The 22231-nt window shown below is 50.5% G+C and overlaps 1 protein-coding gene across 15 annotated transcripts in view; it reads left to right on the top strand.

Annotated features, from left to right (window-relative positions):
- The window catches only part of FBXW4 (F-box and WD repeat domain containing 4), an 88228-nt gene that overhangs the window by 47173 nt on the left and 18824 nt on the right, over positions 1 to 22231 (top strand). Inside the window, exon 7 of one of the 15 annotated variants that reach the window (XM_045040591.1) lies at positions 3063 to 18251. The exons of the other annotated variants lie outside the window; for them this stretch is intronic. The gene's annotated coding sequence lies outside the window, so the exon portion shown is untranslated. Of the gene's footprint in view, positions 1 to 3062; positions 18252 to 22231 lie in introns of those variants that run through there. 15 annotated transcript variants of the gene reach the window in all.

The raw sequence follows: 22231 nt of genomic DNA, 5'->3' as shown, positions 1-22231 counted from the left end.
ATGGATGTTTCGAGAATGCTGCTGTGTGCAAGGTCACATGGGAAGCATGAAGCCCAAGAGACCTTTTTTTTACTACCCAGGAGCTTATAGTCCAGTAGGGACAACAGCGCGTGTACTCAGACAACAATTTATTCCTGGGTACATGCAGTGTGAGTGCCATCATCTGCCAGGATTATTAACAGGAAATTGGGGAAAGCAGTAGTAGTCTTCTAGTTGAACTAGGGGAGCTTTCTGGGTGGCATGGAATTTGAAGTGGGACTTAAGGGTGGCTCTGTTTACACTGCAGAGGGGAACTTGAGGCACCGGACTAGTGGAGCAAAGGGAGGGTAAGGAATGGGGAAGCTCAGTGTAAGCTTGGGGGTTCAGAGCAGACCAATCTGGCTGGCTGGCTGGCTTGGGGCTTGTAAAGGAGTGGTGGGCAGTGAGTCTGGAGGGGACATTTGGGGTGCGGTTTGGGGGGCTTTGAGGAGCAGTCTGACTTTAACCTGAAGACGGAAGGTCACCCTTGGAAGACTTGTGACCAGATGAAAGCAGTTACAGGATTAATGTGGTTGAACGGTACATAGGATTCTTTGGATGGGGAGAGACTGACGCTCTTTGGATACTTTTCCAGGAGTATGGTTTGTAAGCGATGAGTCTGGGCTCGAAGGGAGAGTAGGAAGACAGCCTTGGATTTAGGAAGAGCTCAGTGGTCACAACTGCACGTGGTGGAGAGGGAAGGGACCCACATGAGTTCCTCTCTGAGCCTGCCTGATAAATGAAGGCCTGTTTTGTTTTTTTAATTTTTAATGTTTATTTTTGAGAGACAGAGACAGAGCATGAGCAGGGGAGGGGCAGAGAGAGAGGGAGACACAGAATCCGAAGCAGGCTCCAGGCTCTGAGCTGTCAGCACAGAGCCCGATGGGGCTTGAACTCACAAACTGTCAGATCATGACCTGAGCTGAAGTCAGACACCTAACCGACCGAGCCACCCAGGTGCCCCAGGAAGGCCTGGTTTTGACCAAACTGAGTTCTGTCTTAGACATGTGGGTCTGAGGCAGTAATGGGACAAGTCAGGTAGCTGTGACCAGCGACAGCCAGGGATGGTGGCCTTGGAGCTCAGACATGGGCTGGAGACGTGGAAGGCATCAGCATGGAGACAACAGCTGAAATACCACGAGGGATTAGCACCAAAGGAAAGCTCAGAAATCAAGACAGCTGGGCCAGGAGAAACCAAGAGGCCAAAGGTACCATCAGAGAGGCAGGAAAAGTAGGAGCTGAGAGAGAGTCGCGCATTCGGTAAAAGTGGGTGGTGGACAACTTACGTACATTAATTGATCCTCCCCATTTGATGTGGTAGACAAGATACGTAGGATAAAAGTGCACAGCCTTGATATTGATGCACAGAGATTTGCAAGCATTTTCTTTTCCTTGCTGGATTGAAGCACTTTGTACTTTTCAAAGCACGGTAAATACCAAGTTTTGTTTTCTCTCAAGTTCTATCCTCTGGCTCTTGTTCTGTTCTCTGTTGTTCTACCCCATGGATGTTTTCCGTGAGGGTGGCCTACTGTGGGTTTGGTAATTTTCCCCTCAGCTCACAGAACCACCCAGCCCCAGTTGGGTTTTGGAGGGTCAGCAGCCGAGCTAGAGGACCTAAGTGACAAAGTGAGGGGGTGTCCTTTCTGGTTTTCTCCCATGTTGTTTGCTCCATGTATAATGGTGTTCAGGGCAGAGAGAGAGGCCGATTGAGGAGACAGTAAGAAGCCAGCCGACTACTTTGCCATTTGGAGCAATCTGGCATCAGGGCCGCCGGGGCTGCCCAGGTTCTGGGCTTGCTTGGGCCACTCTGCCTGTCTGAAATCTTTTTCTTTCAAGGGAATTAAATAGAAACTTTCAAATCCTCCTCAGGTTCTTTGGGGGTAGTAATTCCATGGGGCTTGTCATTTGTGTTTGAAGCTAGTGGTGAGGAGGGCGGAGTGAGGAGAAGCGAGGGGGTGGAGATGGGAAGCAGAGAAGGAATCAGAGAGAGAAGTTTTATTGAGGGAGAGTTTGCTGGGTTTATGGGAGGGAATCTCTCCCCTCCTCCCCATTCGGATTTGAAAGGGCCGGTGAATCTTTGATTAGGTGCAGGTCAAAAGAATTTACACATTGTGACCTTAATAACTAGAGGTGATTGGCAGGCGGGCTGTGGGGAGGGGGCCGCGGGTCCCTTTCATCTCACTTAGCACAGAGGAGAGACAATGGGCCCGCCGATTTTCCTTGTTGTCCCTTGTTTGAAAAGGTCTGGTGTCTCTACTAGGTACCTGTGACACGGGGGTCTTGATTGGGGTCTCATAAAGGCCCCTGTCAGTATGTCCAAAGGCCAAGAGTACAAAAGCAAGCAGTGGGTGGGGGTCTCAGCTGACCACTGAAGAAGGGAGGGGAGGGCCTGGGAGGCAGTGGAGGGAGAAGCAACCCCCGAGGGGAGCCCTTATAGAAGGAGGGGAGGAGGGGGGCAGAGAAGGGCCATTTTTGTCCCTAACTCATCAAGCACATCTGCAGAATTGTCCAGGCTGCTGCCTCCCGGTTTCAAAAGAAAAAAATGATCGTTTGATAAACCGTCCCTGATTCACCACTTTCTCACAAGGGTGGGAGACCCAGCCCTGACCTCTGTATGATTTCACATCAGGACCAGGCTTTCTTTCCCCCACCCCCAAATTGCTAGAGAAACTTTGAAATGTATCCTGTGGCTTTCTCTCTCCCTTCTTCAAGCCCCCCACCCCCATTTCCCACCCTCTCCACCCCACTGGCCTCTGTTTTCTCCCTGGGCGCTCCGGAGTGTAGGCGAGTAATTAGTCCCCTCTTTCTGGGGCACAATGAAGCCAGGGTGTTTGGCGGGCCCCTTCCCACCGCTCACAGAGCCGGGGGCCTGGGGGGAAGGACCAGGTGGCATGTGCAGTGTGTTCCAGGCCTGTACAATCGCTGGGGCACAGGGCCGGGGGCTCAGGGACTAGTGTGCTCCTGCTTCTCGAAGGAATGTGCAGAGGCGCATGCATTAATGGTCCCCACACAATGCTCGCTTTTTTTTTTTTTTTTTTTTCTAGGCAGAGGCATCTTCCCTGTGAAAAGGTTGCCGGGCTTCGGAGCCCAGGCGGGAGCTTTGGCCACCGTGATGGCGTTATTTCCCACCCTGCGCTTAGTGGCTTGGAGCTAACATGGGAGACCAACAGGCCGCGTCTCCCGAGAGCCCGATCTTTGTATCTGATGTGTGCTCCCCCTCTGCCCTGTCAGTTTTGTGTGTTCACGGAGTGTTGATTTTAATGCGGGCCTGTGTCGGGCCGAGAGGCCAGGCTGGGGGGGGGGCCGCAGGTCTTTGTCTTGCAGGGGCTCTTCTTCTTGGAGGGTCTTCGGCCCTGGAGGCAAGTGGCAGATTTGAGAGGTAGGGTGAGATGCCAACTCTAGCTGGCAGAGGGTCCCCCCATCCATGCGTCTGTCACAGACCACCGTGGGGTGCCTAGAAAACAAGAGCACCTTGGGATGTCTGGGCACACGCTTGCTCCCCCCCCCGCCCCTTGAGGGGGGCAGTTAGTTCTACCATGTAGGGCTGCCAGCTTGAAACGAGTTACACCCCCCTTGTGACTGAGTCTGGCAGAAGCACAGACTGTGAGCCTTGGGGAGTCAGGGCGGGGCCCTGTCTGCAGGGGTCTGGGGAGGTGGGGGCAGGCAGGGGGCACGCTGGGAGAGCACAAGTCTGCCGTGGACGACTCCCTAGCGATTGATAAGGGTCAGGAGCGAACAGGACCAGCCAGAAAAGAGGCAAAGCGTCTGGGGGAACATCTGCAAATCTCAAATGTTCCTCTCCAGCACTGGAGGGAGGAGTCCCGAGAACCTTGGGACAGGATGGGAGGCATTTTCCCCAGTGAGGAGAACTGGGGCCCCTCATAGGTGCAACCACTGGGGGCTGTCTGACAGGATGTCTTCTGTCTTTACCATTCACCTCACTGCATCAGGGGTTGGGGGAAAGGGTCTTTACCCGTTCTGAGCTCCTGGTCTTGCTGAGAGGCAAGATGCGTACACATGCCTCTGGGAGAGGAGGCTCTGGGAGCATCAGCCTTGATGTGGCCTGCTCTCCTTCTGGGGAAGGGGAAGCGCAGGGGTACCTCTGAGTCGGGGAGCCAGTGACGGAGGACATGCCCCGCCATGGCCAGCCCATGGCCCTGGCATCTGATGTGGCGCTAGAGGCCTTCCACTGAGGAATTGGGGTTTTTAGAAAGGGACTGTGTCCTCACTTTCCATGCAGATCAGAAGGCAGAGATGTGGGCTGGCCCCTGAGATGAGGTGGCCCTGGGGAGGCCTCCCGCCCAGGTTCCCTGAGCACAGCGTCTCCTCTGTGCTGCTGTTGGCGCCCTTCAGACTGTCCCGGGGACTGGTGCCAGTGCCACTGCCAGACCTGACGAGGGGAAAGAAGCTGGAACTCCAAGGCCTTCGAGGGGCCTGAGTCCCAGAGGGGCCACCAGTAAGGGGCAGCTCCTACTTTGGGCCACCATGTGGCAGAGAACATTTCTTTCATGGAGAAATAGGCCCTCCCGGCAATACCCACCCCTTCCTTTTTCCTTTTACTGTTCTTTCCCTTTAACTTTTCCAAACGCTGTTTCTCCGCTCCCTTCTCTTCCATTTTGTGGACAGCTCCTAAAGAGCCTAAAAGAGACAGAGCTGATGTGAATGGGTGTGATAACGGAGGGAAGGGGTGTCAGGGATGGTCAGGCTGGGACTCCAAGGCTGTAGGAAATACCATCCCCTCTCCCTGCCTCCCCAGGCTTTCCTGCCAGTGCCTGGCCAGGAGGGTACAACAGATCATAACCTTTAAACGCAAACTCGATGGAGGAAAGAGGTAGAAACACGGAAACAAATTAGATCTATCTATAGGGGGTGTTCAGCTGGAGAAAATGAGCATTTCTTACTAACTGGAGTGCAGGGCATTTCATTATGAAGCTTCATTACAAGAGGGGGACGAGTGCAGTAGGCCTCTCTGGGGATCCCCAGGCGGCTTTTCTCCCTTTAAAAGTATAATTGGGTTGAGGTTGGGGGAAGAGGCAGGAATTGCTCTTGGTGACTTCGTGGAGTACCCAGGGATTTAAAGCCAAGTTTGGCGCAAGGTAGAAGGGAGAGGTAGATGGCAGGAAGGTGCTTAGAGGCCTCCCTCATTCTGTGACCGTAAAGAAGTGAAAAGGCCCTGGTAGAACTGACTGAGAAATTTGGAATGATCAGAAAAATGTTGATTAGAAATCCTGCCTTCCTGGGAGACCTGATACTTGACTATTTTAACTTTTGAATTAGAAGTCCAGAACAGTGGAATTCTGATGCGGTGGTCTTACACCGCTGTTTCCAGGATGCGCAAGACTGTCCCCTTTGCTGCCAGGGAAGGGCTGGGGCAGGCTGGCCTTTCACTGGGCCTGGTGGAGTGCATGTGCGTCTGTCCAGGCAGAAGGCAGCTGGTTCTGTCCACGGGGGATTACCTGACTCCGTCAGGTGAGCTTGGCTTTGCAGTTCTGACGCCTTTTCCCTGCTGCTGCCCCTGCTGCCCCAGGGCTCCTGTCCAGAGGATGATCCATCCCGAAAGAACCCCGGTCTGGACTACTGGCTCAAAGAAGTGACTAGTCTAGGTTTTGCCTCGTCACTTAGATTATCTTGTGTTCAGTGTTCTCAGGGAAGCTGAGAGAAGATCCCATTTTGTCACGGGAGTTTTCTCCTTGGCTGGCGTACCAAGAGCAGAAGTACAAAAATCTCATTTATCGTGACTGCATGAAAGGCCTGGAGGTTTCGCTTTCTCCCAAACCATCCTTTGCTTTTGCCACGAGTCTCTGTTTAGCTCGGCTTCCCTGAGGTTCCTGGCACTTGAGTACATAACCTGTTTTCCTGGAACTGATAGACCTAATTCCTAACGGAGGCCCGATCCTTTCATTCAGAGGCTTGGGACCTCTCTGCCTTTCGGGTGAACCTGAGACTTTGGAGCTCGCTGAGCACCTGTAGGAGGTGCTATTTCCCTCTCCTGCCCCCCCCCCTTCTGCCCCTCCCACAGAGGGAAAGGTATCCCTCTGTGCACTTTCCACTTCCCAAAAAGGAGGAGAAGGGATGATTGGAGGAAGCGGTTGGCACCTTGTCGCCATTAGCTGAGTGAGAGGTAGCCAGCGCTGATTTTTTTTATTGGCAGGCACAACTCTGTGCCCTTGCGTTCCCAGCTCTGTGTGTGTCTGTCACCTGTCTCTGAGTCTGTGTGTCTGAAAGGGTGTGTCAGGATGGCAGGCAGATTCCTTGGTCTCTGGGTGTGTTTCCTGGCCACGCGAGAACAACCTCTCCTGAAGTGATACCTGTGGGATCCTCTGCCTTTTGCTCTCATTGCTTTTTGTTGATGTCACTGCTTCTCCTGGGACCCCATCGCCTCAAAAAGGCACCTCAGCGTAAGTGATTCTTATGTGGATTCTTAAAGCCACTGGCTTCCTCTGTTTTCTTTCCCCTGGAGCCTGGAGGAGGGGCTGGGAGGGTCAGTGAGTTTCTGGCAGTCACCTTGTATCCTGAAGCTCCATCCTCCCTCTAGCTTATCTTTTGCCCAGGCTTCTTGAAGTTCTTCTGTGAATTCTCCTCCTATTGGTGGCAGCGAGCAAGGAAATGCTTTCTGGAAGGAGCCGTGTGCTTCTCAAGCATGTCACAGCAGGTGGTTGTGGGCACATGGGGGAACGCAGAACCTGCACAGAGAAGGCGGCGGGAGCTGTCCGCTTGGCAGAGGGCCGAGGCCTGGGCAGTTGCAGCCGACCGGAGGCTTCTGAGCAGTTTATCATCAGGGTGGAAACTCCTTGGCTTTTCAATGGAGGGAGCGGAATGCTGGGTGGGGGTGGGTGGGGGGAGGCTGGTTTTCTCTAGAGACCTTTGACTTGAGGGTATTTCCAGTCAGCAGCTAACAGGGTTCGGTACTTGGCACAGGCACAGTGTAGCAATGAAAGCCTCAAGTGAGGGGGCCACCCAGCCAGTCATTTAGGAGCCCACACTACTGTCAACTGTGTCTGCAAACTTGTGATGCTGCCTTTCATTCTTCTAGAAGATTGGTATCCCATCCCAAGTGGCTTAGTGAGAAAGACCGGAAACTTCTAATCAAAGCAGCTTCTTGGTATCCTAATGTTTTTCCCAAAAGAAAAATCCATGCTTTTTATAGTTTGTGATTCCAAAAATGCATGACAAAAACACACCACCAGAAAATCCCTGTCTCAAAGCAAGCAGTAGGGGTGTGGCGTGAGTGGGTTGGGCTAAACCTGAGGAAGTAGGTGGGCTGTGAAGGCAGCTGCTTCGGGAAGGGCTCCCGGGGCCGGTGTCTCCTGAGAGGCGAGGTGAAAACCTCTCCTAGGCCAGACAGCCATGAGAATAGTCCTTCCCCTCACGCTCTAAGGTGGCTGGGCCAGGGAAGGTCTAGAGTCCGTGTTCGGAGGCCCAGTGGAAGGGAGCTAACAGAGGCCGAATGACCTGTCGGTGAGACTCCAATCCTAGAGATAACAAGGAAACGGGTTACGGTCACTGGCATCTCCTGCACACACTGTAGGGGCCTTGCCTAAGCCTGTGGCCAGGAGGGTGTGATTCTTGGGAACGAGTGGGTTCTGGCAGCCCCTGGTGTCAGGCCTCTGTTTGAAAGCCATGCATGTTTGTGACTGGCAGGACAGCATGGCTCTGTGTGGACCCAGGGGGTTTTGTGGTGGGACTGAGGCCACACTGTACCTCCTCCCTAAGCACCCCCAACCAAGAGGTAAAAAACGCCCCTCGAGACCTCTTGGGACCCAACGCTAGATCCACTGGGACTCGAAGTCTCAGAAGAGGGATGATAATGCTAGGTGTGGTGGGATCGCTGTCGGCTGTTAACGATCTGAATCTTGGGTTTGAAATTAATTGGATTGCAGAAGCAACTTCCTTTTATTATTTTTTCAAACCAACTAAATACCCCAAAACCAAAATTTAAAACCCCCGAACCTTTCATCCTTTTCCCTTTCCCTGTGGCTTTATTTGCTGGGTAGTGAAAAGTGCTTTCCCCAGCCTCCTTTGGGTTGCTATGCTGAACAAAGTGAGAAACCCGGGGAAGGAGGAAGCTGGTGCCAAAAGGGCTGGCCGCTGCCTCCCCAGCTCTGCGTCCCCTGGCCTGCCCCAGCCGCCTCACCGTCTGGGCCGCAGCCCAGGCAAGCAAAGGCGCCTTGACCAACAACAAGCCCCAGCTTTGTTGCGCCTGTGGGGGAACTGCTTTCTGGAGCCCAGGGATCTCCTCTGAGAGCCACCTGTGCCTCCCAGCCTCCTGCCTGGCCTGGGCCTTCTGGCACAGGGGCCCCCGCATTCCAGCCAGCAGGCTGATGGTAGAATGAGGGGCGGGAGAGGATGAAGGGGACTGTGGTCAGTTTGAGGGGGCACAAATTCCAGTCTGTCCCTTTAGGGTTCCTGGTTGGCTCAAGATCTCCTGTGGCCCTGGCCAGGTTAAATTTGTCCTGTCTGTCATCAGTACTGACAGCAACTTTCTGAAGTAGTCTGCAGAATAGGGATAGGGAATCCACGGTCTCTCGTCTTACCTAGTTCTTGGTGCTTTGGGAGGGGAGTGACGGAGTTTCCCCTTACAGGCCATTTCTTGTTCAGGAGTCCTTAGTGCACTCTCTTGCCCAGCCAGTGATGATAATGATGCCAGCTAAATGTGCTGGACACTTTAAATTTTTTTTTTTTCAATGTTTGTTTATTTTTGGGACAGAGAGAGACAGAGCATGAACGGGGGAGGGGCAGAGAGAGAGGGAGACACAGACTCGGAAACAGGCTCCAGGCTCTGAGCCATCAGCCCAGAGCCCGACGCGGGGCTCGAACCCACGGACCGCGAGATCGTGACCTGGCTGAAGTCGGACGCTTAACCGACTGCGCCACCCAGGCACCCCAGTGCTGGACACTTTATAGCTCATTGAACCCCCCAGACTGTTACTATCACCAGCGTCAGTTTACAAAGAAGGAAACGAGGCCCAAGAGAGCTTAATTAACATGCCCAAGTCAAGTCTGGTAATCGAGGCAATCAGGGTTTGAGCCCTGGCATCAGATTCCAGAGTTCATACTTTTGTTTAAGACAGTTTATTTGTTTTTGAGAGAGAGAGGGAATGTGAGCGGGCGAGGGGCAGAGAGAAGACGGGGAGAGAGAGAGAATCCTAAGTAGGCTCCGCACTGTCCATAGAGCCTGACAAGGGGCTCGATCTCACGAACCATGAGATCATGACCTGAGGTAATATCAGGAGACTGACACTCAACCAACAGAGCCACCCAAGCGCTCCCAGAGCTCATGACTTTTAACTACTGTGCTACACTGTCTGCCTTCGCAGCCCGTGGGGATCTCACTCACATTTGGAATTAGAACTTGTTGATGGTCTTGAATTGCTTCTAATTTTTTTTTGTAATGTTAATTGAAGACCTCACTCTCTGGCCAGACCTTAAGCTGCCTAACGGCAGGCAGGCCCGTGTGAGTTGTTTTTCCTGAACACCCTGGCACCTGTGGCACAGGGCTGGCTTAGGTGCCTTCAGGTGCTTGTTGAAGGAACGAGGCTTCCTGTTGCTGCCTCCAGTTCAGGAATTGCCCAAGCGAGGGATTGTTTGATGAAAGGGCCGGTGAGTCCCAGAGCAAGAGCTCCCCTCTGTGGGGAGAGGGGGGCCCATGTAGGTGGGGCACAGGACGGGGGAACGTGCAGGAGAAGATGGCAAGACAGAATCGAGGCCAGATGTGGCTGGGGCCAAGCCAGCTGTTCTGAGCAACAAGGTCGCTTGTCCCCTGCTGTTGGTCTGGACTGCTCCCAGAGGGAAGAGGCTCTTTGAGGAGTGGTGGGGTGTAATGGGAAGGTCTGCGTTCATGTCTCTGAACTCTGGGTGTTTGGACTAACCACCCTTTACTTTGTAGACTCTTCTGTAGAGAATCACTTTGAACCTTTGCTGCAGGGCCTGAGGGTGGGAATACTAGTTCCTACCAGCCCAGGCCAGTGGAGGAGCAGGGTGACCATAGCATGACACTGTAATAGCACTGGGGGCTAGATCTTGATGTGGGATAAACACGCACAACATCTGACCCGACCATACCCTATAAGCCATCTGCTAAACTGTCCCAACTGCCCCCAGCTGTGGCTGCCCCTGAATAGAGTTCACCTGGGCTCTCAGACTCCATTATGTATGGCGACGGTGGTCAATGCCGGCATGCTCTGCATTGGGAGTGCAGCCGGGAGGCAGGGCTGCACAGAAAGGTGTGTGCTGTGGGTGGTTCAGCCTCGTTCGTCTTCACCGGTCCCGGGTCCCACTGGGTTGCAGTATTAGTAGTGGAGTAGAGTCCTGGAGAGGATCTGCTTCTGGGGTGTGCAGGCAGGGCTCTGAAGGTCTGAGTCCAAGGCAGAACGTTTAGAGGCTACAGGGACAGGGCTCCCCCGATCCCCTACTTCTTCTTAAATGAATAGCCCTCCCACCCGCTGCCCCATTTCCTGTTTTATAAATCTATCAGAGATGCTACTTCACACGTTTTCTGTTGCTTTTTTAAAAAAGGTAGCAAACCTTGTTCTGTTCCCTCCCCTCCTTTTACAGACAAGAAATGTGAGGTCCCGGGAGGTTGCAGGCTTGCTGGAGGTGAGCCGGCCTGTGAGCAGCCAAGCTGGCACTGAACGCTGGCCTCCCGCGTCCCAGCTCCTGGACCTTCCCACGTGCCACAGCGATGCCTGCCTTGGTGCCTGCCCTGGCCTGTGTTCTGGGCATTCTCACCTGGCAACAGCCTCACCTCCTCATTGTCTCTCTCACCCAGGCACAGCTCCTCTGTCAACCAGCCTTTCTGTTTCTGGTTCTCATTTTTTCACTCTTTCAAGAACTGCTTCTTTCTCTCCTGGCTCCGGATCAAGGCTCTCTGAAGGGCTGGTCATGAGAGGCCTGCAGGCCTTGCTGCTGCTGGCCGGGTGGTCATTTCCACTGCTGGAGCCCACATTTCTGGCCTTGGGACACCTCAGCGCTGACCCCAGATAAGCCCTGGGCTGCCTTCATTTTGTGCCTCTCTAGCCTCAAAGCCAGCCCCAAGCAGAGGGGCTGTGCTTCCTCTGCTTAGCTGGGTGGTAGGGGCTGCTGTGGCAGCACCAATAGACCTAAGTGTCTGAGGAGCCATGAGTCCCCCTGTCTTGGCCCCAGGAGAGTCTCTTTCCCTAAAGCTCCCCTACTCAGAGGTGTCCATGAAGGCCCAAACTGAAATGTGAGCTCCAGCCCCGGGCCCTTTGGAGACAGACAGACAGACACAGCACTGTAGCCCTCCGGCCTTCCTCATTCCTGCCCAGCTCAGTCTACCACCCTTTCCCTGTTCTTTGCGTCATAAACACAGGTCCTTGGTGCTAGGTAAAGGCCAACAGTATCGTCTTGCTTGCCTCCACCTCCTAGAAAGCTATCTGGGGCCACTGGCTCTGACTGGAAGACTCAGATTGGGTAGGTGATGGTGTAGGTCCCTCATCCAGGCCCCAGTCCCAGCTGCCCCCACCAGCTCTGGTCTAGCTCACCATGGGGCCCGATTCAGAGGCCTCTTTTGTTTGACTTGCACAGAGCAGCCTGGCTCACCATTCCCACATGCCGAAGTTTCCCTACCATTCACTGGGAAGGCTGAAAAGCCCTCAGCTAATTGCGTTGGGCTGAAAATTACCACTTCCCTGTGTTCCCCTGCTGCTGAGGACATTTGTGTCACTGCTGTATTTAGGGGGAACAAAGGCCCCCTGTGGGGAGAGCCCAGGTACGAATGTGGGATGGGGGGAGTAATTGCAGTCTCTCCAGGTGAAAGCCCCTGTTAAACTTCAGTAAGTCAATTAGGCTTTGGGGTGGGGGGAGGGCAGAGACCCCCATGATAAACTGTTCCCACCAAGCAATTAAAGAAAATCATTTTAGCTTTGAGGAGAGAAACTGCTTATTAGAAATTTTGTGGGACCCCCCCTTCCCTATCCCTGCCCCCACCTTGGGATGAAACAACAAAACGCCTTCCTCAATAGAAGTGTCTCTCCTCCTCCTACTCATTGTGTGGCCTGAAAGCGCTTACCGTGGGAGGGCAGAGGGAGGAACACAGGCCAAAGGGGGGAGAAAAATGGCAGGGGCTTAACACCTGGGCTGGCTAAAAATCACAACTGCCCCACAAGACTGGGTAGAGACTCCTGCAGGCACAGTGCTTACCCAGGTTGTGTGGCGGGGTATAGTGTGTGGGACAGGAATGTGTCCATGGACCTGCTCTCCTGTCCTCGTCAGGAGTGGAAACATCCAGTAGTGGCAGTGGGGGGATCTGTGTATGTGTGTGGCACCGTGGGTGCCCCCTTACCAAAGGGAGCAAACACAGGCTGCGTGTGTGCATGTGTGTGCTTACGTGTTCCTTCTCAGCAAAGGGTGGCAAGGCTAAGACAACCCAGCTGGGCATGCACCTCTTCCCAAGGCTGTGACTGGGCCCACGTTCTCTCTCCTCCCAGGAGCCAAATACCAGCACCTGGGAGTTGAGCCATAGCATAGCTTTCCACCCTGGACAGTAGGCAACTGAGGGCTGAATGGCTAGCAGCCATCTGCTGGCCCTGGGCTAGGGATGGGCTGGGGGGAGTGATGGATAGACATGCTAATCACCGTGTTCTTCCCCGTGTTGCTTGGGTGGGGGCCGGGAGAGGTGTGGAGACTCAGCAGGAAAGAAATCAGTGGCTTGGCACGTGCTTTCTTGGTATCTAACTTGGCTGATGTAGCTTATGGCGGAAGTCTCCAGTTGGCAACCTCCCCCACCCCCGATTTCTGATGAGAAACACAAGGTAGAAAGACCAGGTGATCTCATCTGGGGAAGATGGTGGGGAGGGCGGTAGACTTTTGAAGTTGATAATTTGGTGATTTACAGGTGCGGATACACGTGTGTAGCCACAGATCGCAGGTAGCATAGGTACCACACGCTGCCCTGCCCCACATCTTGGTACTTCAAGGAGGGCCTGGTGGCGCTGATGGTGGGCATGGCATGGAGTCAGGTACTGCCCTGGCTTCGGCGCTTCCCTGTGGCTCATGATTATTATTATTGGAACATGATTCCAATGTTCCAAAGAGGTGAAATTAAACATCGTGGGGTTGACTTTTCCCAGAAAACAAATATGCCAAGTTATTTGCCTACCAAGGGGCCTTAGGAGGTAGAATTTGGTGCCTACAGGCTGGCAGTGGGGAGGTGAGGGCTGTTGACAAAGTCCTGAGCGGGAGCGTGGAGGTGAGCTTTTATGGAGAACAAGGGCTCGTTAGATTTTGGGGGTCTTGGGGAGGGTGTGGAAGAGCTCGGAGAGCAGAAGGAATGGGGGGCTGCTCACTGTGATGGGCTCCACATGGTGGCTGCCTGTAAGGAGATGCATCTTCAGAGGAACATGAAGCTCAAATACACGCCCTGTTTCGCTGCAGGTTTTTTGTATGTATGTATAGGTATGTACAAGCCCACACACAGGTGTCTATTTACATAATCTATAGTGATGTGTTTGTAGAGCTTTTACATAACCGATGATCTCGTTTATTATTTTATGCTCCAGAATGTGGTTTTCCGTGATTGGGCCTTGGTTTCTTCATACCTAGTTTCCGATTTATGACTTTACATGGCTTTCTGACCTAGGTCCAGGTTCATTAAAGAGTGTGAGGTTTTTGGGGGACTTTTTGAGGTATGCATGCCGTTGTTTTATTTCTGGTCTTAGCTTTTGAAGAAAAAGAAACTTTTGCCCGCTACGTGTGCATTTCCCGCTTGGCTCCTCCACTGTTTTGTGTGTCACTCAAAGGGGTCCAGCAGTGGGATATTTGAGTTTGCTCATCTGGCTGGAGTTTTTTCCACTGGGTTTGGGGGCCGTTAGTTTTGAGTCGGGGTGGGGGGGGGAATGATAAAAGGAGCTGCAGCAAAGGGGTTGCTTGGGGTTATAAAGTTTTACGTGTGTGTGTGTATTTTCAAATGTTTAATTCTGAAAACTCTCAAACACAAAGAGAAAATAGTAGAATTAACTTCCACGTCCTTATCTCCATCTTACCAATTGTTCTGGGTGCTTCTTTAATTCAGGTCAGATGGGTGCTGGGATCACATCTCTAAATGGCCACCCCGAGGGAGCTGGCACTCCAGGGGTCCCAGGCGCTGTCCCGTCAGAGGTGTCTTCTGGCCGAACTTGTGCTCTCCTTGGATAATCCAGTCCCTCAAGCACACCTTTATTATCTGTTTTGTTTTTTTGTTTGGTTTTTAGTAAGTTCTACGTACCACATGGGGTTTGAACTCATGACCCGGAGGTCAAGAGCAGCAGGCTCTATTTGACTGAGCCAGCCAGGCACCCTTATTATGTGCCCTTGTCCGGCCTGCCTCCCTCCCCGTTGCTGGGAGGGGGAGAGTAGATTTTTTTCCCTGGCCCTCTCCTCGGACCTTGGGGGAAGAGAGTGCTTCAGCCCCTGCTGAAGTTGCTGGCTAGCCTGTGCTGCCCTGTTCCATCTGCTCTCCTCGTAGACACACCAGCTCTTGATTCGCGGCTGAGGTGTCCTCAGCCAGGCCTCAAGGTGTCCAGTAGGTGCCTGGCAAAGCCTGTTGCGCATCCGTCGGTGAAGAGCATTCAAATGGGGAAGAAGCTGGCAGCTACGGAACAGAGGCTCTGGTGGGGTCAGGACCGATTGGTTGTAAGCAACAGAAATCAAATCCACACTAACTTGAATAAAACTGGGAATGTTTGGTTCATGAAATCCAAGGGTAAGGCTGAACAGCCAAGCCCCAGGGGAGCACAGATACAGGGGGCTCAGGAGTAGCTAGACCCAGGGGCCACAGTGCTGCCAGAACTTTATCCTTTTGGGGTGCTTGGCTTTGTTTCTTCCCGGACTTCCACTCCTTTCTTCTCCCTAGCTTACCAGCTTATTCTGGAGGCTGCCAAGAGCCCCTGAATTTAACGACTCCTAGTTTAAGTTCATGGTGAGTGACTGGCTTCCAAAAATCCCAGCTCAGACTCCTTGGCCCAGCTTGGGTTAGTTGCCCACCCCTTGATCCGTTAAGGGTGGCTGAGGAGGGAGAGTGTGTAAGAACATGGGAAGTCGCTCAGGAATCATACGTGTGGAAGGAGGTTGTAGGGCTGACAAACAATAGGTGTCTACTATTTTCATAAAGGCCAAACTATGCTGTGACATCCAGCCCCGAAGTGTCTGTGTGAATGGCATCAGTATGTGGGTAGTGACTGAGCTCACAGCCTTGGCTACCGGCTCTTAAAGTCAGAATATGGAGAGAACTGTCAAACTGGAGCCTCTTACCTCCTCTTCCTCACATTATTACTGGTCTTCTGATGAGCGATTCCTCCTTTCTAGCTGTTAATGGTGTCCTCACAAAAACCACTTTCCTAAAGTGACCTGCACAGGAGGAAGGACCCGGCTACAGACACATGAGGTTGGACACATGAACAGTGAGCGGCTCAGCCAATGGGGCAGAGAGATTCTAGAGCCAGGTCCTGGGATGGCACAGGCCTGACCTGGCCAAGCCTCCTCCAGGCAGAAACAACTAGCAGGAGGCCCGAATGACCCTCAAGGAGTACAGTTTACCTCACGGAATAGAATGGAAGACAGACTCCTGCCTCTTCCCTCCTTAGTGCCATTGTCAAGAGGGCAGGGAATCTTGGGGAGGAGCAAAGTTCAGGTCAACATGCCTGGTGCTGCTAGCTAATCTGGGAACAGGGAGGTTCCTTGGAACTTCACTTTCCTGGAAAGGCCTGTAGTGGAAGTCTTGCAGGAAGGGACCTTGGTACCCTTACTTTTCTACTGTCTCTCGCTCTGATTATTCTACCTCCCCCCATAATGTAAGCCTCAGTCTGTATGGCAAAAGAGAGGACTCTGGGGCCCTTGTCTCCTGTCACGGGGAAGGAATGGACATGAGTCACTGGTTGGCTTTGCACACCAAGGTCTGCTCCTGGCCCTCCTCTGTAAGGGAGCCCTTCTTTCTTGAGGGAGAGTCTCTGCCTGCTGTGCACACAGACACCTCGTCCTCTCCTCTCCTCTTGTCATGAGTCCTACTTCTGAAGCCTTGCTGTGCATAATTTATGATGCATAGCAGGCCCTACTGACCCGTCGATCTGCATGACACCCCCTTCCTTCTCCTCAACTCCACCCACCCCTGCCCGGTAGCCTTCAGGGTAATGGCGGAACGTGCCACAGCAATCAGACAAGGTTGAGGAGTTTAGAGTTTCACTTCTTCTCCTATCTTGTATTTATTTATTTATTTATTTATTTATTTATTTATTTATTTGAGTGGGGGAGGGGCAGAGAGAGAGGGAACAGAGGATCCAAAGCAGGCTCTGAGCTCAGCACAGAGCCCGATGCAGGGCTTGAACCCATGAACTGCAAGATCATGACCTGAGCCGAAGTCAGAAACTCAGCTGACTGAGCCACCCAAGTGCCCCACTCCTGTCTTGTTTTGATGAAAGGCAAGAGGTCCAGGGATGTGGTTGGTGGCAGTGAATCCACAGGTCGACATTAACACCCTCTGCCTCTCTGGTTTTAGTTTGCTGGATGTCACTGTGGGACTCTTTCATTGGTGGGTCATTAGGGCCTCTCTTTAAGCCTTGCTAGAGTTATGAGGCCACTGGATGAGGAAAGGCCACGCGGTCCTGTGGTGGGTTGTGTGTATGGGCTCCCCTGACCTTTGTTTCATCAGAAAGAACCTGAGAAGGTCTTAATTGTGCTTTGATGTTTGTCACATGAAAAAGACTGCCTCCCATTCGTGCTTGTGGAACATTGAGCATAAAAATAAGATCCACGTCAGTTTCTTAGGGACTCCATTGCTGGGCCTAAATATGACAGTGGGTTGGGGATAGAAGGTCTTAGGATCATAGGTCACATAGGTTTCTCTTTGACCTGACCTTCTCTTCTTCTCTGTTGGTGTTACAAACACTTAATGCGCCTGCCAATATCTGGATCAACTCTGAGTTTCAAGGGCCTTCTATGGCTTGTTAATGTGGGTATGTTTAGAAAGAATCAGATTTTAAAATAAACATGTTGAGTTTATGTCCGGCGTATCTGTGCAGTCTCTGGGCAAGCTCTGCTCTCCTGTCTGTGGAGCCCCTGTTCATCCTAATGGTTCTCATCGTCCTCCCACCTCATGCCCCTCTTCAAATGCCAGCCACTCACGTTCCTCAGCAAACCCGAACAAACACCAGATCTGGTCTGGCCTCAGTCTCCCCCATGATCACCAGACCATGTGGGCCACCCATGTCCAGAAGAAGGCATTAGCAGCCTGGTAGCCCAGGCCTTGGGCCTAACCACTACCTTGATGCCAAAACGGGCCGCCTAAAAGGAAAAAGTGATATGTTTTGAAATTGGACATCTGTTGTGTGCTTGAGGCTTAGCTGGTCATAGCAGCAACAGTTATTTGAGTACCCGCTCCATGCAGGGCACTGCTGGGGGGTCAGCCATGGCCTTGGCCTCTGATGGGCCCCCAGTGGAGTACAGAAGCTTGTCATTGACTTCTTTATAGAGAGAGTGGTCAGGATGCAGGAGTTTAGAGGAAAGGTTCTATAAGAGCAGGGGTGAAATTATGAAATTCTCATAGGCAAACTGTTCCCAGGCCTTAACTGCTCAGAAGGCCTCCAGGTGAAAGGTCTGGGTCAGAGGGTGCCAGCCAGGTCCGGGATGGGGCCAAGAGACACTGACTGCAGTTTGTGGCAAATGCGGAGTTGCTCAGAATTCAGTGTGCCACCGATAGACCTCCCATCTTCCAGGCAACTTGAAAATGAATATTCTTACTACCATCTTCCTTTTAATTCCTCATTTTCTCTTTTGTTTTGTTTTTACATAAGTAATAGAGAAATATGTTCCGGTTGTAAAAAGTTCAAACACTAAAATACATAAAACATAAAATAAAAAGTCCCCTTCGGTTTCCAGCAGCCCATTCCCCCCCCCCCAACTCCTTTTTATAGGAAGTGTGGTATGTGTCACTCCACATCTTTTATTTAAAGCAAATAGATCATATAATTTAATGGTATATGTATGTATGTGTGTATGGACACACGCACACGCACATCGAGTTTTACTTTGTTTTGGGCTCATCATGCATTTGTTCTACAACTTGAATTCTTCCTCTGTCCATGTGGTTCACCGGGCCTTTGCTGGGAGAACACACAACTTTAGCACATTGCCACGGCCGCATTCTAGTTCACACTAATATGCGTGCCCCATAGCACATCCTGCTATTGATGGACGCTTGGGTGGTTCCTCGTGGTTTGTTATTATAAACAATGCCTGAGACAACACCTGTGTACTTGCCTGTTTGTGCACATGGTTAGGGGTTTTTCTAGGAAAGATCTTCAGAAAGACTTGCTGGATTGAGGGGTAAGTGCATGTAAAAGTTCTTAGATGCCGTCAAATTGCCCTCCAGTTAGGACAGTGTTGGTATATAGATACCCACGAATGATGGGTACAAGTACCTATTTCCTCTTAGACTTGTCTGTAATAGGTAAGAAGAGGTTTTTGTTGTTGTTTTAAAATTTTTTTTAATGTTTATTTATTTTTGAGACAGAGAGAGACAGAGCATGAACGGGGGAGGGTCAGAGAGAGAGGGAGACACAGAATCTGAAACAGGCTCCAGGCTCTGAGTGGTCAGCACACAGCCCGACACGGAGCTCAAACTCACGGACCGCGAGATCATGACCTGAGCCGAAGTTGGCCGCTTAACCGACTGAGCCACCCAGGCGCCCCATGTTGTTGTTGTTTTTAAAGAAAATTTTTGCTTCTCTCTTGGGTAAAAAATTACCTCATTTGGGTAGTGGTTATAGAAGAGTGACTATAGTATGAGCTGGACTCGGGCCCACCTGGCTGGGGTCAAGTTATGAGCCCCCCACATGCTAGTAGTGTGACCCTGGTGCATCATGGATCCCCTCTGTTCTTTAATTTTCTCACCTGTGAAAGGGGACTGGTACTGGTAGTTCTTACCTCATAGTAACTGTGAAAAAAACTTTTTCAAAAAGACACTTTTTCTTATGGAAAATTTCAAAATATACAGAAGTACAATAATTTCCAACTCTTGGCCACTCTTGCTTCTTCAGTACTCCCCACACTCTCCCTTCCTTAGTTTTCTGAAGCAAACATCAAGCATAGAAATACATATTTCGATGTGTATTCTGAAAGATAGTGATGCTTTAAAAATTTAATTACTATTATTTTATCTGGAAAACTATCATCAAATACACAGGAATGTTTTAAGGGTTAAATGAACAAATATATACATATAATGTGTTTGGAACAGTACCCGGTCCTCAGTGAATGGCAGGAAGTGCTAAGTGTATGTAGCAACGTTCGTCGTTGGTCTAACTCGTAATTCTTTGGTTACTCGGAGGTTTAACATTATGTCATGTTTTCTTGGCCATGTGTATTTTTTCCATAAATAATTTCTTAAAGATTTTTGCTCATTAATCTACCTGTTCTGGTGATTTATAAGATTTCTTTATATGTTCTGGGTATGAACATTTTGATTGTTATGAATACTTGGTAATTCCTTTCAGCTGATGTTTACAGCATCTTCTGTTGTGTGGATGTTTGGTTGTTTGGGGAGGAGTTCTGTCATCTTTACCTTTACGGTTTCATCTGAAGAATGTCTTTCCCACTCCAAGATGGTAAAAGTATCTTCCTGCCTTTCCTTGTGATACTTCTATGGTCTTTCATGTAGTTTTGAAAAATGTTTATCTCCTTCATCCGAGTGGAATTGAGGTCTGCTCTGAGGTAGTGCTCTAGGTTTTTTTTTTGTTGTTGTTATTTTTAATGTTTATTTATTTTTGAGAGAGAGAAAGCATGTGTAAGAGCAGGGGACAGATAGAGAGAGGGAGAGGGAGAGAGAGAATCCCAAGCAGGCTCTATGCTATCAGCACGAAGCCCAAGGTGGGACTCGATTTCCTGAACTGTGAGATTATGACCTGAGCAGAAATCAAGAGTTGGACGCATCTCCAACTGAACCAGCCGGGTGCCCCGAGTTTAGTATTGTTTCCAAACGTGTATCCTGTGGTGTCTCTACCCTTTAATGACTGGTTCACACTTAATCTGCTGCCTTTAAAAGTCACGTTTAGGATTTTCTAATTCCTTACGAATATATAGGTATGGCTTTGGATTCTTTATTCTAATCCATTGATCTATTTGTTCTAGCACAAACATCATACCGCAGCTTTAGAGTACGTTTGGTACCTGGTAGAACAACTTTCTTCTTGGGGCGCCTGGCTGGCTCAGTCAGTGGCTCATGCGACTCTTGATCTCAGGGTTGTGGGTCTGAGCCCCGCATTGAGTGTAGAGGTTACTTAAGAATAAAATCTTTTTAAAAACCCCCAAACTTCTGTTGTTCTTGTAAACATATTTCTTGGTTATTCTTGTACATTTCCACTTCCAGATGAATTTTAGAATCAATTGATTAAAAAATCTTGTTTGGATGGGACTATAGTGAATTTATGGATTAATTAAGGGAGAAGTAACAGTTTTATAATCTTGACACTTCCTATCCAGGAACACCGTAGATCTTTCTACTTTATTTAGCAATTCTATGTCCTTTAGTAAACCTTGATAGTTTTGTTTTGTTTTTGTTTTTTCATATGGGCCTGTCTTGCCTTTCGTTGGTGGTGTTTTTTGTTAGGTTTATCCTTGGCTATTTTACGGTTTTCTGATTTTTGTGTGAATGGATTTCTGGTTACATTTTGGTTGGTGATGGCTGGTATGTAATAATAGCGAACATCTGTAAACATTGTAATGTTTACAACAAGTCTATGCCTAGGTATCTTAATCATTTCTATTTAAAAATTTTTTTTAACATTTTTGTTTATTTCTGAGAGATAGAAACAGAGTGTGAGTGGGAAAGGGGCAGAGAGAGAGGGAGACACAGAATCCAAAGCAGGCTCCAGGCTCTGAGCTGTCAGCACAGAGCCTGACACGGGGCTCGAACCCACAAACTGTGAGATCATGACCTGAGTCGAAGTTGGACGCTTAACCAACTGAGCCACCCAGGCGCCCCTAATTGTTTCTGTTTTACAGAGAAAGAAACTGGGTTTTAGAGAGTAAAATAATATCCAAGATCACATACTAATGAGGTGGTAGAACCAGGACCCCTAAGGCCGCACTCCATTTCCCTATTGCACAGGGCATGCTAACCCCAGTATTCGTTGTGATAACTTAAAAAAATTTTTTTTAAATGTTTGTCTATTTTTGAAAGAGTCAGAGTGCAAGTGGGGGAGGTGCAGAGAGAGAGGGAGACACAGAATCTGAAGCAGGATCCAGGCTTTGAGCTGTCAGCACAGAGCCTGGCGCGGGGCTCGAACTCATGACCTGTGAGATCATGACCTGAGCCGAAGTCAGACACTTAACCAACTGAGCCGCCCAGGCACCCTCATTGTGATAACTTTTAGTTCAGTCTTTTGGATTTTCTCAGACAGTTATATTGTCTCCAAATAATGGCCGTCTTGATCTCTTCTTTTCCAATGCCTCTTGTCAGACACACAGCGGTGTATTATGTCGTTGTTTCTCAGTAAGTCTGACCCAGCCGACTTTTCCTTTCGCGCTGGAGCACATTGCCGTTTCTTCCTCTCACGATCAGATGGGGCAGCTCTTGTGTTTAGAGGCCGTGCAGATGGAAAGTAGAGCATAGAAGCTCTTCTCCCCGCAGCCCCCAGCACATCTTGTTAAACTCAGATTGTACAGTGAGTTCTTGTTTTTGGTATCCTTAATTTTTCCTCTGTCGTTAATTCTGTCCTTCCATTGTTCGTGTTCCTAAATCTACTTGTTGAGTGGAGTGAGTTCCTTTTCTGTCACCTGGGCCAGGATCATACATCCTTGGTCAGACTGAGCTTTTACCATTGGCGGCAAGTTTTTGAATAAAATTGAATATGAAAGATGGGAGGCATTTCCCAGCTGTTGGACTGCACTCATCCATGGCGCAGCGGCAAACTTGCTTTGTTGGAGTTTGTTAGAGTGGCAGTGGGAGTGTGAACACTGGAGCCCAGCCTCTGGGTGCTCTGTCTAGAACCTGACCTTCTAGGTGGCCACTGGCACCATCCTGTCCCGATGCACGTGAGCTCAGAGAGGTTTGGTGTGTGTGTGTGTGTGTGTGTGTGTGTGTGTGACTGAGGGGGGTGTTCCAGGCCTCTGCCAGCTGTGGGAGTCAGGAGTTGGTCTTGCTCCCTGTTCACCAGTACCTAGTTGGGATAAAGAGGCCAGGGGAGGCCCTCACTTCTGATCTGGGCTTCCTGACTAACCTTGGGCT

Source organism: Felis catus, chromosome D2 (genome assembly GCF_018350175.1).
Source record: "Felis catus isolate Fca126 chromosome D2, F.catus_Fca126_mat1.0, whole genome shotgun sequence".
NCBI lineage: Eukaryota > Metazoa > Chordata > Mammalia > Carnivora > Felidae > Felis > Felis catus.
Note: the sequence above shows the minus strand (reverse complement) of the source record. Positions and strands in the feature narration are given on the sequence as shown.